This window comes from Aythya ferina (assembly GCF_964211825.1).
Source record: "Aythya ferina genome assembly, chromosome: 3".
Classification (NCBI taxonomy): domain Eukaryota; kingdom Metazoa; phylum Chordata; class Aves; order Anseriformes; family Anatidae; genus Aythya; species Aythya ferina.
In genome coordinates this window covers 72995761-73012074 of record NC_140298.1, presented here as the reverse complement: position 1 = coordinate 73012074, position 16314 = coordinate 72995761, and positions in this window count along the sequence as shown.

Here is a 16314-nt window from a genome sequence, read left to right as displayed (position 1 = left end):
CCTCAGATCTGCTAGAAATAGCCACACAGGGAGGTGAAGTACCATAATACTCCACCATACAAGAACCCAAAGCTTACTACACACTTGCTCTGTTGATCAATTCTTATTTGATGTTTAGGGTCAAGACACAAAGGTGCACTGAATTTGTGCCAGGTAGGGCGAGTGTAATAACTTGCCATATCCAATGTAATAACTAGGCAAAAAGCAGCCAAATGTTTATAGTAAAATGAGTAATTTACTTCTTTGTGTTCAAAAAGTCAATGCAATCTTACTCTGTTCTTTACCGACAGTATTCTGGACCCAAACCTTTCATTATATTAAATAGCATGGAGCACTGTTTTGACTGAATGAATTTTCTGAGTATGTGAATTGAACTGAATCATTTTTTATAATTTCGAGGCCATTCACAGTTTAAGATTCCAAGGGAGCACTACAGCAACACATTCAGACTGAATTGCTTTGAAATTGGCTAAGGGCTACTTCATTTTCTTCAGCTACATTTTGAAAAGCATGTTTTCATGGGATAAATTTAATTTTAGGTTCAACTGCTGAATTGATTAAATGTCTTATTGTATCTTACCATAACTTTATTTTAATTCCAAAACTCCTTTTCCCAAATAGTAAAAGCTAGAACAACCATGTTTTTTGTTTGTTTGTTTGTTTGTTTTACAATTAAAAACACCTACTTTACCTTCAGAATCTTCTTGTCAGATAATTTACTTTTTTTTTTTCACTGACTTTTTGGTTTCAATAACTTTGCACAGTATTTTTGCCCTCTTTGCCTTTTTTTTTTTTTTTTTTTTTGACAGAACATGGTCTTACCATGATGGCCAAGAAGAATTCTTGATATGATTTGATTATTTTTTTATTTTTCTTTTCATTAAATTATAATGACATATAATATCAATTGACAGGAATGTGACATCAGGATTTACTGACATATTAAGAAGAGGACAAGTGTAAAGAAGGGAAGGAAGACTCTTAAACATCAATTTGTTTAGGACTATGGGAAAGATCTAGACAGGGAGGAAAGCTCATAGGGGTAATTTGGAAAATGCAAATATAAAAGGTTAATTTGGTACATATGTAAAAAAAAAAAAAAAAAAAAAAAAAAAAAAAACTGTGTCTAGAAGGAAAGAAAAAAAAGTGTTTTGTTTGATTACTTGTTGTTTTTTTTTTAAGAATATAAAGTGAATTTTGTGATTCTAAATGTAAGGCACCATCAGCTATTCTCTTCCCCTTCATTTTATAGTTCTTCCCATAAAGTGAGTTTTTTAGACTATCTCCTAAAATCAGTCCTCTTAAGAATAATCTCTCTCACCATTTTCCATGGAAGATGTTCTCCAGAAACTCACCATGCAGCACTTCATTTCTGACAGGAGACAGGAGGCACTAGCAATACTTGTCACTGAATCTGTGTTGAGTATGGAACTTTTGTGAGCACAGAGCTGGACAAACTTCATTCCCCAGTCACTGTTATTTGCATGTGCAATTGGAGGTTAAAAATGTTTAGCTAGGACATTGCTGAATATGGTTTACCTGCATCTATGCACACAAAGGCACTTCACTGAGCAACAAATAATCTGGAATGCTGCTGTCACAGTTATCAATACTGTTTGCCATAACGTGAGAATGGAGTAATGCATAAACTCCTTTTATTTTATATACTTTCCCTTATGGTAGACATTTAGGGATTCCCTTCTTCCTGTAACTTGAAGAAGAGTTTGCTTTTGAACCATCATGCTTAACACCAGTTGACTTCTGTAACTGTCCAACCTTCTTTAATTTTCTGCTGTTTACCTTAAAAGCAATATGTGGCAATAAATTTAACAGCACATTTATGTAGTCTTGAAAACATATATATTTTTGTCTGTCTCAAATATTTTAAGTTGTAATTCAATTTTGTCCCTTAACTGCTCTGTTATGAGAAGCTGTAAATATCATTTCCAGTTCATGATGTTATTTTTTTGGTGTTATCTTGCTACACTTGCCCTTTGGTAACTTCTTGTCCATACTGAGAAACACTAATGAGGATAGCCACAGCTCCATTTTGTGGCATAGAGTGTGCCACAACATATGATGGTACAACACCATTTTCGTGTTTGATTTGTTTCCTTTTTCTTCACTAGCTGTTCCTACTTTTCTGTCAACCTCTTTGATTGCCACTGAACATGGAGCTGGCCTTTACACAGAGTTGTCTACAGTGACTTCTAACTCCTTCTTACTGGAAAAAGCCAGTCATTAAGTATGCAAAATTGTGGTGTTTTCTTCCCATGCACCTAACTCCAACTGCATCAATACTGATTTTCATCTCCTGATTTATTTTGCAGGCACCTAGTAATGAATTTTTTATCCAATTTTTGGTAGGATTTAGTTTAGTCCATTCTAAGACTTCCTTTGAGGAACACTTTTGCAGAAAGCTCAAAGACAGTTAAAAACAGTTTTAGAGGGATGAATTTGGCTGCCATTGACTTGGATCTAAGAGTAAACGTGGAACATTTCCGATGTTCCAGAATACAAATTGGGAAAGCAAAAGCAATAACTTCCGATTTTAAATGTTTCAGATCACAGCACTTCATCCCAAGGCTAATAAAGTCCTTTCTGGGCAGCATTGCAAGCAAGTTCCACACAATCTTTTTCAACAAAGATTTTCACCTGGAAATTTCTAGGCATTTCTTGTATGCAATACTCAGCTGCAGAAACTTCCACTGAGCGATGGTATTTCCTCTGAAGTCTCATGCCATCAGTCATTATCCATATAGTTTTGATTAAAATAGATTTACTGCACAGTGTCACACAATTTCACAGGGCATTATCTGAAAATTTACTCAGATAAAAAATTGTCAATGCTTATTTTTAATATTCTTATCCTTCATCATAGAGACAATGACCTGCAGCTCCCATGTCACCATGCAAAGTAGAGGAATGGCCACAGCTTCATTTCTGCAGAGCCTCTGATCACATTGGCTATATCCACCCTACTTACTCAGGATAGCTGCATTTTAGTGTGTTCATTTAATTTCCAGATGTTTGTATGCAAATTCCATTCATGGGAGCATTCTGTGTCAAGTACGTACAAGAGTCAAGAAAAAGCATATCAAAGCTTATATAAATAAAACCTATAAATCTTACAATTTTATTCTGCCACAGCCGTTCAGTGAAGTACAGCAGTATTACCACTACATTTTGCAGATGTTCACTATGCCTGTATTTGACTACCTCCAACTGGACAATATGTTATCTCTATATATGTGTTTCTGTGGATTGCATTGTTTTCAAGTCCATAAAGTTTGAAAATGTCACAATTACCCTAGTACCAGCATGCTGTTTGCACAGTACAATGTTGCACATGGACTATCACATCAGTAAACAAAACGATCTCAGCCCATCACACAGACAGGGGAAAATGTTGCGCTTCTTTCTGACGCATCACTTTGGATCAGAGCAGGTTTCAGAAAATAGCACAACTGTGGGAGAAGTAAATACCTCCGAAGGTCTCTATCTCAACAGCCATGCTGTTGTACATATTAAGGCTAACCTTGATATGACTCTTCTTTCACTCCCGCTGCAAGTGATATACAGTGAGACTGAGTGGAGATAAGGGACAGTGAGGAGGCAGAACATTATTTCAATTTCATTTTAAAATAAAGATAAATATGATTTCCTACCAGTCTTTCGTGAACACACTGCAGAATGGTACCTTCAGATCCATAGGTTTATAAAAGGACAGAAAATTTCAGGCCCAGTCTCTGAAAGATGTCAGTGAATGATTTTCCATGTGGGAGCTGTTTCATGAGTCAGTGGAGCCACTTTAGTTCACACACACCCTAACATTTCATTTAAGACTGAGTCTTCTGTGGTTTCCAAAGAGTCTGTGCTTTGGTGGCTTGAATGTATTACTACTTGTTTTAAATCAGGATTTATCCCTTTTGTTTTCATTAGCCTGCTATCACAGAGATCCACACACCCTGCAGAATCCTAAATAGAGAAATGTCATTAATTACATATTTACTGGGACATAAATACTGACATATAACTTCACAGCACACAGGACCATGTTCAAGAGAGAGTCAAGCAGGGCAGACAATTTTAAATGTTCCGGATCTGGCAAGGAAAGCATTATTGCTTTCCATATTAATATTTAATGCTTTGAGCGACTCCAGAGCAACCTCGGAGAGAGCCCAGCATGTCAGCTGGTTGTGCCTCAGCACTGACTCTGGAATATAGAACCAGGGGAGACTGCTGTCTGATCAAACCCCTCCTGATGCCACCCTGGCTTTGGTGAAATTTAAGCTGCCTCTTCCCTTCTCTGTCTTTGTGAGGAGCATGGCAAGGTGTGACACCCTGCCTCTTAATGATGGACGACCCCACTGACTCAGCCCTGGGGACCTGGCAGAAAGAGGCTGGCTGCTACGTGCAGGTCATGCTTCATGCCAGTTGGCCAGCAGGGACCCCTGAGCCATATCACCAATAAAGGCAGCCACCTTTCGTTCCCTCCTGTCCCTCAGCTTTTAATACTATGGTGCAGTGAAAATGCCTTTTAGTAATTCTTTGACCATGTTCCTTAATGTGGCTTTTCTGAGCCATTTGGGCTAGAGCAGGGGAGGTAGCGTGAGAGGGAAGGAGGTGTGGTGGAAAAGGAGGAGCATCATGCCTCAACTGATGTTATCACCACAGGGTACTGCAATGAAAGGAAAGTGAAACAAATCTTTAGAAAAAACTATAACATCTCTGACAGCACTGAAAATCTTTTTTATCACAATGCACTTTGTATGACTCTGTCTCAGGGCACTTTTTCTCCATTTTCATAGCAGGCATGTTTTGTCCCAAAAAATGGCACAAAGAGCCTTTTCCCCCATATGTACAATGCACATAAACCTTAAGCTCATTTATTGTATCTCAGTGCCTGAACATGTGAGCTGCACCATATGCAGTCACAGAAGACCTCATCTCTGGTGTGAAGAATTTCTGTGATCATGACAGAGAAGGCATCTTGAAATGAAGAAGCGCTTGAGGTGGGAGACTTAAGGGCAATGCAGTGGAGGAAAGATACAGACTATATCTTCAGTGCATGGTTCTACCCCTTGAAGGTTAGTGAAGAGAGTGTTGGAGACTCTTATTAATGTAATAAAAAACAATGTATTTGCTGCAGGCATCATGGAAGACATGAGTCCTTGTATCAAAAAAAAAAAAAAAAAAAATAGAGAGAGAGTTGGTAGAGTTGGTATAACAGCCTGAAGCACAAATTCATTAAAAAACAGGAGCTGAAACAGGTGGGCACATTTACTTTAACCATCTGATGGTGAGGTCATTTTCCCTCCTCCTGTCTTTCTAACACTGATACTCAATTAAAGAAAGGAGACCCCTGCAAGAAAGGAGCTTGACCAAAGCTCCTCTCCTTCTCCCAAAACTGTTCTGCAACAGCTGTTATTCAACTAGAATAACTTCTAAGAACATCGAGAAAAAAAAAAAAAAGAAAAAAAAAGATAATAAAAAAAAAATAAAATCTCAAGATGAAGTCATTTCTTGGAATCACATGGACAGAAGACTTGAATTTTCCATCTGCTTGACAATCACAGTGCTCCAAAAATGGTAGAAAAATAATAACGTAGTTCAGCTTATTTGTGTTTTTTGTTTGTTTGTTTTGTTTGTTTTGTTTGTTTTGTTCATTTGTTTTCTTTCCTTTCTTTCTGAGGGAGTGGGTATGGGATCCAACCTACCCGTATAGCTTCTGTATGTAAGTAGATGCCACCAAAATAAGAGGGCTCAGGATAATGACCTCACACTTGAACTATGTTTAACTGACGAGACTTGCAGAGGATGAAGTACAGATTATACAGCTCTGACTCTTGTTGAGAACAGGACATAAGCTATTGCCTCTGAGCATTAGCTGGAGTTATTTTGGTGGAATTGGATGTTTCTAATGTACAAATACATGTACGTTCAGATCACCTGGTTTAAATTCTTCACTGTAGTGAGAAATGAATCAGTACTGTATTAACAAAAAGAGTGTATTCATCAATAAATAAGAAGTGTTGGGAAAATTTCTAATGGAACAGAAAAAAAAAAATGTTATATGGAGCATTTCATTTTTGTAAAGTCTCATGAAATCACAGGCAGGTGAGTCACCTTGGTTCCTTTCTCAAGGTGGAAAAATGCTTCATAACATAAGATCAATAAGCTGACACTGAAATAAACTGCATAAGTTATCTGATTTCCTTTTAATAATAATAATAATAATAACTATAATAATTCTTACTCAGAACAAAAACTGATTTTAGAACCTCATCATTTGTCTAGAATTGGTACTACTCAACCTTAGGCAAGCACTACAAATTAAAATTAAACGCTAACAAACTTCCTTACCAAAGTTATTGTTTCATGTTGCTTCTGACAAATGTCTTTTCCACTAAAGGGAAAGCAATATAAATCCAACAAGCTCTGAGAGTTTCCTATTGCATCAGTACCTATTTTTATTACCACCTCTTCATGAAACTTAGCAGTATACCTTGTTTCTACTTACCTGAAACATTAGCTACATTTTCATAAAATCATAGAATCATTAAGGACTGAAAAGACCTCCAAGGTCATCCAGTACAACCTACCACCAATACTACCCACTAAACCGTGTCCCTAAGTACAACATCCAATCTTTCTTTAAACACCCCCAGGAATGGTGACTCCACAACCTCCCTGGGAAACCCATTCCAAAGCCTAACCACTCTTTCTGAAGGTAAGAAAGAGGCATTGAATGGAATAAAACCACTGTAAATTTTTGAGGTAAAGAAGGGAATAAAACCACCATAAAATGCATAGGCTTGTGTTTTGCTTTTCTTCCATCCACACAGTCAGTTGCTACCCTGTGAACTCATGCACAAGGGCTCATAACAGATTAGAAAAAGCTTTTGAACCTAAACTGAGCTTCATGCAGTTGGCACCGCCTATACATGACCTGTTCAGATCACCTGAATAGGACCCTGGACATACAACAAGGTGCTGGGCACCACTATGTTCTCCTTCCTGGGACAGTTCAGCAGTAGATGTACATTCCTTTCTGCTGAATTAGCAGTGACTGTAGAAATATGCAGCAAAGGGATGGAGTGAACCTCTGAGTGTGTTAACCTCTTGTGCTGCTGCCTAAGTGTCTCTAGAGCTAGTCTGTTAGCATTGGTTTAGAAGACAAGGACTTTGTTTCCTTCTTCCTATAGAGAGAGAGAGGGGAGGGGGGGGGAACTCAGAAAGATTCTTTGCACAAAGAGGTCAGGCACAGTCCTAGTTTGTGAATACATGACTTAAAGACTCATGTGAAGCCATTGAAGTGCATTGATTTTTAAAGCTTGTACTTATGCAGAGCACCTACATGGTTTCATTAATTATTTAACACATTTGTTTGCTCTGTAGAAAACTTGCAATTTCCACTGCAACCAGATAAAGGAAACATTTTTTCACAGTCTACTGGGAAGGAGCTTTGTGTATGCAAATAAAAGCTACAATGAACTGTTAAGCATCCAGACCTCAAATTGGTGTTCTGTCCTAGTTATTAGCTGCAGATGTCCAGTAATGATTGTTATTTGTTTGCCAAATTGACTTTTTTTCCCTGTGGGAAGAAGGATGGAGAAATAGGCTAAAGAAAGTCTGTCCCTCCACTTCTTCTTGCCTTAATGAAAAAAAAATGAAATCTCTTGATGCATGGAGTAGGTTAATTGGAGCAACAAATGTCTTGTTCAGTTAATCAGCTCTGAATTCACCAATAGGTATCCCAGCTGGCACTGGAAGTAATCACTGGAAGTGTAGGAGTGTATATATAAGCAAGCCAAAGCTCAAACAAAACTGTGCCTGTGATAACTGAATAGACAGTACTATTCTGACAAAGGATTTCTCATAAAATTATTTCAGAGGAACAAAATAGGATATGCACAGTTAAAAAAAAAAAAAAAAAAAAAAAAAAAAAAAAAAAAGAACAATATTAAAATGAAAAGGAGAAGATCATAAAAAGGGTACATTAAGACTTGAATCTACAAAGTCAATAAAGTCAATCGAATTCAGTTAAATAAAAAAGCTTTGCTTGGGAAAGGGATTTCATTTTAGTCTGAATTGACAAGATGAAAGGAAATCTGACTAAAAATTTACTAGGATTGTGATAGTCATTTCTAAAATAAGAAAAAGACGATAATATAATCTCAAAACAAAACAAAACCTACCACAAAGGATCTAAAGATATAAAGATATTCCCTGGGATATTCCCTGGGAGCTCACCAAAACTGTCAAAACTCCAAAACTCTTTCTGCAACAATGGCACATCACTCCCTTTCTGCCTCACCCAAGGCATACTACTTTTCCTCAGAACATTCAGTTAGATGATAGAGAACTGTCCTGAGTCAGTATCACAATGTTATCTCATTATCTAAGCGATATGTCTTTTTATTTTTCCAGCAAGAAAGGGCTGAGTCGCACTCTTTACTGTACCATAGTGTTAGTTTGTGTGTGTGTGTGTGTGTGTGTTATTGTTTTCTTTGTTGTTGTTGTCCTTGTTGTTTTGTCAGTGTAATTTTAGAGGGATCAATAGCACAGAGCAAAGCTGAGTACCAGTGAGAGTAGTCTCCGGGCATGGATAGGATGCCATGTCCTGGATCAGCATGGAAGAGGTATGACTCCATTTTTATCTTGACACCTTTTGATTATGTTACTCAACCCATGGAATCCAGGGCTACATTAACAAAAGGACTTGTGTTTTATTAGACACTAAATTCTATGTCTAGACCTCTGATAGAACCTCTGATATGAACATTCCCCAGACACCAAGTATTTCCCTTCCACACATGTGCAGAAAAACCTCATTCTTGACACCACTGAATATCTGTAGCCCTGCTCATGTCCAGCTCCCACCTCAACCCCCAGCCAGCTCACATCAGCTTCTCTCACCTAAAGAACCCTGGTGGTGATTGCTATTGAAGGAGGTCTGCCTGGCCAGGTTTCTATTAAATGGTGCCAGAGATCATGCTGGCAACAATTGCCATGTAGCCATAAACATACTCCAGCATAAACAGAAGTACTTAACTTAAGTATCACGAATGCTTCCAGCAGCCGTAACACTTAAATCCTTTTTTGTGTAGCCAGTACTGGGGTACAACACTGGAAGTAATCTTATAAATCCTGGTGATAATCTTATTTTATATAAGATAGCAGTCTTATTTGTTAATAATTAAAACTTAAGAATAATATATTTTTTAAATAGATACAATTTTATAACAAGAAAGAAATAACAACACAAAGCTCATTATATTCCTCCCTCCCACCCTACCCCACCTTACCCCTCCCTCCCCCCCCCCAAAAAAAAAGTGCTTTTTTTGTTGTTTGTTTTGTTTTAAGAATGAAGCTTGGCTAACCTTTTTGCACTGCCAGAGTATTTCATGGCAACTGCATATAACCCGTTTTCTGTTCTTGTCAGGGAATAAGCTCTTTTCTATCAAGGTCAAGTCAGAGAGTGCTCAGTATCAGTTGTTGGCATGCAAAGATATAATAATAGTACTTAAACGTATACAAAGACATAGTAATGGTACCTGTTAAATCAAAGTGTACCATTCAAATAGCATACAGAATCACTCAGGTTAAGAGAAATGTAGTACCAGGAATAAAGAAAAAGGAAAATCCTCTAAATATTCAAGAACTAAAGCAAAATCATTATTATAAGCCAGTAAATTTGAACCAGAAACCTAAACTGCTCTATTAGAGGGTCATCAGTGCTAATTCTTGGGCCATACGAAGTAGGTTATCAATGATTAAGACTATCAGTGCTGAGATAAAAATAAACTATCAGACATATAATCACATCACAGATAATATTTGAAGCAGGCTTCTGTTTGCTGTTACAGTTTACAGAGGGGATGTGTCCCAAAAAGAAGTCATGCTTAGTACTGAACAACTTCCCTGTTACCATGATGTCCAACTCTGCTCAGCTGTGTGACGACCAAAACTGTCCGCAAAGAACAATTCCTAGCTGATGAAATCACAGTTGTATTTGGCACTTTTCTGAATGATATCTTTGTGAATAAAAGTCAGATATCAATTAAACAGATGTTTCAGGGAAAGAACAGTATAGTTGCATCCTATTTACAACAATTTGACCAAGATCAGAGTCCGGCTCGACATACCTAAAATAGGAGCTTAAATAATTTGGATGCAAATGATCTAAGAGTTTGACAGAAAACAATAAATACATTTAAGCAACACCCTACTTTTCGTCTTCGTTATTGTGGTCAACCAAATAAACCTCTTTAATACTACAATAAATTTAGCAACAGAAATTTTTTCATCCCCCAAATCTGAATCTTCTTTGTGGTTTGGGACCACTGACTTCTCAACTTCTCTCCCGAGAATTCTTTGTCTGGATAGAGCCTTACTTAACTTTTTTTCTTTTCTTTTCTTTTTTTTTTTCCCCACAGAAGTAAGGATAAAACTCAAAGATCTTTTCTATATTGTACTGTCTTTGTGTCATGGTGATTCTGTTGGTTTCTACAGAGGAAGATCAACATGATCTTAATACATCCGATTCAAGAGTGATGTCCATACTGCTCTTCTAGACATGGCCAAGCACAATATGGTCTGCATCTATAGTTATCTGAAGAGTGTCATGCTCATAGCAGAAGAAATCCTGTGTTGGAAAGATTCATAACTTACAGCAATAAGATTAAAAGGGAAAGAAGGATTAAATAAAAATGACTGCTTTCTTATTGATCTGTCACATTATGTCTGTGTAGTTTCATTCATAAGCCTTGTCAGAAGGATATAGTAAATTGTATTTCATTAGTTAGAAAGACCTGTCTTCCAAAGTATAAAGAAGTATATGACTTTCTACGATCTTTAAAACCTAAACACTTCTTACCTTCTTTGAGCAATAGTTCTATTACAAACAAGCCATAACAAAAGAGTAGTGACAGATGCATTACTAATTAACAAGGGCAGTTCTTAAAACGTGAGCACAGTATTGTTTGTTTGTTTGTTTACATGCTTTTTATTGAATCAGTTACACTTGATGTTTCTCTTCCATTTTTCCATAGAAGGTAAAGATTTACTGTGAGATCCTAGTTCAGGTTGCAATGTGTGTTGTACTTGCAACACAGAACGTAAGGGCTGTTAACCTAATTCAGATTGAAGTATATAAAGCCTTATTGCTTCTTTCATCCAAGAGTTGCTTCAGCTGCAGAACATCTTCAAGAAAAGCTACAGGAAGACAATATCTGTGTAAATGTGCCCAGACAAAAGCACTTAGGACTTCTTGTTTATTATCCCTGTAACTCAACTCCACGTCATTTCTGCAGAAGGCCAAGAAGAACATAACTGAGGGGGACAAAATCTGTACTGAAATTTTCATTAAACACACCAAGCCAAAATAAATGAGGCACATAACCTTTTTATCTGAATAGGTACTGACATGTACCTATCACATCTCATCTGCCAGAAGTTGGAGACAGACAGGTGTGAGTTGGTTCAGGAACCACACAGTCCTAGTAGCAACACATACAACTACACATGGACTGTGTTCAATGGCTCAGATGGGGTTCCCATTTAAGGGCATGTGACTTCTCAACAAATCTTCATCTATATGTAGCCTGTCCATAGTGTGAAGGGAAGGGACCTTCTCTGTGACTCTCAGCACCTGGCCATTTTTTCCTTTGAGAAAATAACCCACTTAACAGATTGGAGGATACTCACTGTGAAAAATCATGAGTAGCTCTGCATAATTTCTATGCACTTTTAAAGTGGTATTAATAATCAATAGTTGTCTGTGTCTAGTGTTGTTAATAAGACATTCTCTATCACAAAAACAGGAAATATAAGACTTTATGAGATGACAATACCGAGTAGAAATCTTAAGTAGTAACTTGTATCAAGTGAGCAATTACAGTGATCATTAGGAATAAAGAAAGAAAGAAGGAAGGAAGGAAGGAAGGAAGGAAGGAAGGAAGGAAGGAAGGAAGGAAGGAAGGAAGGAAGGAAGGAAGGAAGGAAGGAAGGAAGGAAGGAAGGAAGGAAGGAAGGAAGGAAGGAAGGAAGGAAGGAAGGAAGGAAGGAAGGAAAAGAAATGAATGTGTCATTTACTAAAAGACACTTTAGCCATGTGCACTTATTTTGTGGAGATCTTAATTCTGTTGAATAACATTTTGCATTTCATTGTGATTCAATACTGGGGACTAGCTGCTGATAGTTCATGCCATTACTTTTAATTGGATAAGGTCCATTTGCAGAAGTAAATTTTCCTGTGAACATACAGGGATTCTTGATTTTTCACAAACATTACTCACACAAGGTAAAAACTGCTCCATGATAGGCATAACATGATGGTGAAACCAGTGGTCTGTGCAGCCCCTGTTCGTTTTAATTATTTAAAGAAAAGAAACATGTTTATTAGCTGGGACATCAGTGCTTTCCACCTGATGAACTGTAAAACTTTCATCTCAGGCTGAGTCTGTGACTGCTTTATAGCTGCCTGGAAGTCTATGAACTAGCATGTATGTTACTTCAGAAGTACTTATGTTTGAAAGCCTCAAGCTATTCTTCAAAATAAAATTAAGGACAGAAGGAACATTTTTAACTAGACCAGCTTTCACAGACAGCATATGAAATGTCAGCACACCATGCAGCATCAGTGCATGACTTTTTAAGTAAGCATGAAACATTTTATATTCATTTGAGTAATAACTAGGGAAATAAAGATATATGATTCTTCTATAACTGACATCAGAAAGGGAAGTTTGAGATGACTATTGATTTTTTTTGCTGGTAATCAAAAATTACTAAAAAATTATTAAAAATCGCTAAGACCAAACATTGGGTTGGTACAAGGAAAGTTATCCTGTGTGTGCAGCCAGTGCCTGCACTGGCTGTGGCATACATGTATATGGACACCAACAACACTACATTGTATATAACAGGTTCGCAGACCCTAAGGACTCTGTGTCACTGGAAGATCTGCACAGATTTCTGCTTTCTCTTGTTCCTGACAAAAGCTAGCAGATGCTAGCGAAGAGAGCTAGCAAACACCTTTATGTTTTTCTTCCCTGCAGAAGTGAAACTGGCATTGTTCCCAGGAGGCAGGTAGACAGAAGAAAAATAAAAGCCTAAATATTAAACAGGAATATAAGCCCCAGAGAGTAAAGATTTCTATCTAGAAGGAAAAGCATGAGAATATCATGAGGGTCATATAACCTGGCATCCACAGGTGGTATTCATTGGTTTGTTCAGAGAAAGGCACAAAATGTTCAGTAATGCACATAAAGCGCAGGACTACAAGCTTTGGGTAGGAGAGATTCCCCAAAGACCTCATCTATTGTTCAGTTTTTGCTGTGGAGTGCTGGGACTGATTATCCATATAATTTCTACACAGATAATATTTTGCTTCAGTGGCTTCTATGAATTAATTCAGCACAGTTTAAAAACATTCTTTCTCATTTCTTACCATTTACATTCACAAGCATTGTCTCTTTCTTCCACAACATCATTACCTCCAATGGCTACTCTTCAGTTCATGACTATATTGATCACGGGTTTGTTCCATCTTCATTTCCCATGTTTATTACCACATCAAATAATTGTGGCATTTCCTGAATTAATATTTTGCCAACAGGCAACCAGCAGCACACACATATCACTATGCCTTTTGTGCAGGGAGGTGTTGACTTCCCAGAAGCAGATGGATCGGGGGGTGAATAAATACAGACATCCAACTGAGCTCGTGGGTGACTGGAAAGTTAGGCTACATATTTAGTCTCTTACATTGATATTTAGTTCCCCAGATTTGGAAACTATTAAATGTGTGTGCGTGAGTGTTTCCCTAAAGCTTTTGCAAAAAGGGTGCACAAGAGGTAACATCACATAATGTTTCTTATACTTCTTCCTCATGCTTCCTCATCTGATGAACAACCACAATCCCCAGCTGCCAAGTCAAAGAATTTATCTTCCTTTCACACAGCATCTGCCTGTCTGACATGTTCTTGGGAGCTGCCATATGTACTTATCTCCTGATATTTTGTCTTCGATACTAAACTCTGCTATGGATTGCTCATCCAATTTTAGTACTGCAGTTTTCAAACCAACAATCTCTGGATGCCTCTGAATAAGTCTCTTAACTGAGTGGGACATCATCTTCAATTGAAAACAGAGAGTGCCTCAATGTGCAGACATATTTGCCCATGCATTCCGGCTGCTTCCAAGGCTGAAACGTACTTGAAACACATTTCTGACAACTCCAGCCTCAGAAACTTCTTGGGCTAGTGGGACTACACTGGCTGCAGTGATGCTTTTGTTTTCAGTTGAACGATCTTCCAAAACAACATGAATAAAACACAACAGCAGAAATTCTGTCATAGGGTATTTGTGAAGATGCCTGACAGGAATTTCAGATAATTCCTTCTCCTGGCCACTCTCTCCCTCACTCAGCTTGGTCAGTAACATTTCCACATCAAAGTGAGAGAGCTGGATTGTCTGTAGGCAAGAAACAGCAGCTTCTCCCTTGACTTATCTACCAAGCTTCATCAAGCAAACACTTGCAAGGCAAATTACTTTTTCTTCCTTGGTCGTTATAAGATTTGGTAAAATGTTTGCTATGTGTATTGACTTTCCTGCATTGGCCCGGTGACTGTCCACATTTGGAAATGTGTAGATAAATAAAATATAATGTGGAGGGTTTGTGTGTGTTTGTTCGTTTGTTTGTTTTGTTTGTTTTCAATGCAAAATAATTACATTTCATGCAACTACATTAAATTATAGCTCTTCTCTGGAACAAAGAATCACAGAATGGCTGAGGTCAGAACTCATCATCTTTGTAGACCTCCTCTGAACTTGCTCCAGTAGTTCTTGTACAGGGAAGCTCGGAACAAGACACGGTGTGGCCTCACCAGGGCTGAGCAGAGGAGGAGGATCACCTCCCTTGACCTGTTGGCAACACTCTACCGAATGCAGCCCCCTTGGCCACAAGGGCGTGTTGCTGATTCCTGGTCAGCCTGCTGTCCACCAGGACTCCCAGGTCGCTCTTTGCAGAGGGATCATGCAGAGATCATACATGCAGAGATCATACATAATCTTCTAATTTGGTCTCATCGTATTCTTTTATGTTGCAACAAGTGCAGATCTTCTAGGCCCAGCTAAACTATTTATTTGACTAAGATCTGCACTGACAAAAAAAAAAAAAAAAAAAAACTAATTTCATAGCTGAAACTGCAGCATTTTCCACAGATGTTTTCCAAAATACTGTAAGTGTAAGAAGAAATAGTGTTTACTCCCAGAACTCATATAATGTTACACACCTGGGACCGTAAGAAGGTTGAAGAGAATTTAACCCACAGTCCAGAAGCAGTACACTATTAGCAGTTGCTTTTTTTCTTAGGTGTTGTAAAAAAAAAGATGAAGAAAGTTGTTGTCAACATGATATGAGCACTATCTGCTTCTTAAAAGAGTGGGACAAGTATTCGTAGTTCACATACTCAGATTCATATATTTCACAGAATCACAGAATTTCTAGGTTGGAAGAGACCTCAAGATCATCGAGTCCAACCTCTGACCTAACACTAACAGTCCCCACTAAACCATATCCCTAAGCTCTACATCTAAACGTCTTTTAAAGACTTCCAGGGATGGTGACTGTACCACTTCCCTGGGCAGCCTGTTCCAATGCCTCACAACCCTTTCAGTGAAGAAGTTCTTCCTAACATCTAACCTAAAACAACCCTGGCACAACTTAAGCCCATTCACCATCGTCCTGTCACCAGGCACATGGGAGAATAGACCAACCCCCACCTCGCTACAGCCTCCCTTGAGGTACCTATAGAGAGCGATAAGGTCGCCCCTGAGCCTCCTCTTCTCCAGGCTGAACAAGCCCAGCTCCCTCAGCCACTCCTCATAGGACTTGTTCTCCAGGCCCCTCATCAGCTTCGTCGCCCTTCTCTGCACCCGCTCAAGCAGCTTGATGTCCTTCTTGTAGCGAGGGGCCCAAAACTGAACACAGTACTCGAGGTGTGGCCTCACCAGAGCCGAGTACAGGGGGACGATCACTTCCCTAGCCCTGCTGGTCACACTGTTTCTGATACAAGCCAGGATGCCGTTGGCCTTCTTGGCCACCTGAGCACACTGCTGGCTCATATTCAGCCGACTATCCACCATCACTCCCAGGTCCTTCTCTGCCTGGCAGCTCTCCAACCATTCATCTCCCAGCCTGTAGCTCTGCTTGGGGTTATTGCGCCCTAGGTGCAGGACCCGGCACTTGGCCTTGTTGAACTTCATGCAGTTGACCTCAGCCCATCGGTGCAGCCTATCCAGATC